Source organism: Triturus cristatus, chromosome 9 (genome assembly GCF_964204655.1).
Source record: "Triturus cristatus chromosome 9, aTriCri1.1, whole genome shotgun sequence".
Lineage (NCBI taxonomy): Eukaryota > Metazoa > Chordata > Amphibia > Caudata > Salamandridae > Triturus > Triturus cristatus.
Window position 1 is genome coordinate 41,040,230 of NC_140592.1, and position 3,024 is coordinate 41,043,253.

Below are 3,024 nucleotides of genomic sequence, written 5' to 3' on the forward strand. Positions count from 1 at the left end.
GTAAGGGGCTGATGTGTCAAAGGCTCGTCCCCAGTCTGTGTCTGAGGAGGCATGCCCTGCTACAGAAGAGCAGAGTCCCAGAGCACTGAGGGTGTAAGGGGCTGATGTGTCAAAGGCTCGTCCCCAGTCTGTGTCTGAGGAGGCATGCCCTGCTACAGAAGAGCAGAGTCCCAGAGCACTGAGGGTGTAAGGGGCTGATGTGTCAAAGGCTCGTCCCCAGTCTGTGTCTGAGGAGGCATGCCCTGCTACAGAAGAGCAGAGTCCCAGAGCACTGAGGGTGTAAGGGGCTGATGTGTCAAAGGCTCGTCCCCAGTCTGTGTCTGAGGACTGTGCACTGCTACAGAATAGCAGAGTCCCAGAGCACTGAGGGTGTAAGGGGCTGATGTGTCAAAGGCTCGTCCCCAGTCTGTGTCTGAGGAGGCATGCCCTGCTACAGAAGAGCAGAGTCCCAGACCATTGAGGGTGTAAGGGTCTGATGTGTCAAAGGCTCGTCCCCAGTCTGTGTCTGAGGAGGCATGCACTGCTACAGAAGAGCAGAGTCCCAGAGCACTGAGGGTGTAAGGGGCTGATGTGTCAAAGGCTCGTCCCCAGTCTGTGTCTGAGGCGGCATGCCCTCCTACAGAAGAGCAGAGTCCCAGAGGTACGGAGGGTCTATGGGGCTGATGTGTCAAAGTCTCGTCCCCAGTCTGTGTCTGAGGAGGCATGCACTGCTACAGAAGAGCAGAGTCCCAGAGCACTGAGGGTGTAAGGGGCTGATGTGTCAAAGGCTCGTCCCCAGTCTGTGTCTGAGGAGGCATGCCCTGCTACAGAAGAGCAGAGTCCCAGAGCACTGAGGGTGTAAGGGGCTGATGTGTCAAAAGCTCGTCCCCAGTCTGTGTCTGAGGAGGCATGCACTGCTACAGAAGAGCAGAGTCCCAGAGCACTGAGGGTGTAAGGGGCTGATGTGTCAAAGGCTCGTCCCCAGTCTGTGTCTGAGGAAGCATACCCTGCTACAGAAGAGCAGAGTCCCAGAGCACTGAGGGTGTAAGGGGCTGATGTGTCAAAGGCTCGTCCCAGTCTGTGTCTGAGGAGGCATGCCCTGCTACAGAAGAGCAGAGTCCCAGAGCACTGAGGGTGTAAGGGGCTGATGTGTCAAAGGCTCGTCCCCAGTCTGTGTCTGAGGAGGCATGCACTGCTACAGAAGGGCAGAGTCCCAGAGCACTGAGGGTGTAAGTGGCTGATGTGTCAAAGGCTCGTCCCCAGTCTGTGTCTGAGGAGGCATGCCCTGCTACAGAAGAGCAGAGCCCCAGAGCACTGAGGGTGTAAGGGGCTGATGTGTCAAAGGCTCGTCCCCAGCCTGTGTCTGAGGAGGCATGCCCTGCTACAGAAGGGCAGAGTCCCAGAGCACTGAGGGTGTAAGGGGCTGATGTGTCAAAGGCTCGTCCCCAGTCTGTGTCTGAGGAGGCATGCCCTGCTACAGAAGAGCAGATTCCCAGAGCACTGAGGGTCTAAGGGGCTGAAATGTCAAAGGCTCGTTCCCAGTCTGTGTCTGAGGAGGCATGCCCTGCTACAGAAGAGCAGAGTCCCAGAGCACTGAGGGTGTAAGGGGCTGATGTGTCAAAGGCTCGTCCCAGTCTGTGTCTGAGGAGGCATGCCCTGCTACAGAAGAGCAGAGTCCCAGAGCACTGAGGGTGTAAGGGGCTGATGTGTCAAAGGCTCGTCCCCAGTCTGTGTCTGAGGAGGCATGCCCTGCTACAGAAGAGCAGAGTCCCAGAGCACTGAGGGTGTAAGGGGCTGATGTGTCAAAGGCTCGTCCCCAGTCTGTGTCTGAGGAGGCATGCACTGCTACAGAAGAGAAGAGTCCCAGAGCACTGATGGTGTAAGGGGCTGATGTGTCAAAGGCTTGTCCCCAGTCTGTGTCTGAGGAGGCATGCCCTGCTACAGAAGAGCAGAGTCCCAGAGGTACGGAGGGTCTATGGGGCTGATGTGTCAAAGTCTCGTCCCCAGTCTGTGTCTGAGGAGGCATGCCCTGCTACAGAAGAGCAGAGTCCCAGAGCACTGAGGGTGTAAGGGGCTGATGTGTCAAAGGCTCGTCCCCAGTCTGTGTCTGAGGAGGCATGCCCTGCTACAGAAGAGCAGAGTCCCAGAGCACTGAGGGTGTAAGGGGCTGATGTGTCAAAGGCTCGTCCCAGTCTGTGTCTGAGGAGGCATGCCCTGCTACAGAAGAGCAGAGTCCCAGAGCACTGAGGGTGTAAGGGGCTGATGTGTCAAAGTCTCGTCCCCAGTCTGTGTCTGAGGAGGCATGCCCTGCTACAGAAGAGCAGAGTCCCAGAGCACTGAGGGTGTAAGGGGCTGATGTGTCAAAGGCTCGTCCCCAGTCTGTGTCTGAGGAGGCATGCACTGCTACAGAAGAGCAGAGTCCCAGAGCACTGAGGGTGTAAGGGGCTGATGTGTCAAAGGCTCGTCCCCAGTCTGTGTCTGAGGAGGCATGCACTGCTACAGAAGAGCAGAGTCCCAGAGCACTGAGGGTGTAAGGGGCTGATGTGTCAAAGGCTCGTCCCAGTCTGTGTCTGAGGAGGCATGCCCTGCTACAGAAGAGCAGATTCCCAGAGCACTGAGGGTCTAAGGGGCTGATGTGTCAAAGGCTCGTCCCCAGTCTGTGTCTGAGGACTGTGCACTGATACAGAAGGGCAGAGTCCCAAAGGTACGGAGGGTGTAAGGGGCTGATGTGTCAAAGGCTCGTCCCCAGTCTGTGTCTGAGGAGGCATGCACTGCTACAGAAGAGCAGAGTCCCAGAGCACTGAGGGTGTAAGGGGCTGATGTGTCAAAGGCTCGTCCCCAGTCTGTGTCTGAGGAGGCATGCACTGCTACAGAAGGGCAGAGTCCCAGAGCACTGAGGGTGTAAGGGGCTGATGTGTCAAAGGCTCGTCCCCAGTCTGTGTCTGAGGAGGCATGCCCTGCTACAGAAGGGCAGAGTCCCAGAGCACTGAGGGTGTAAGGGGCTGATGTGTCAAAGGCTCGTCCCCAGTCTGTGTCTGAGGAGGC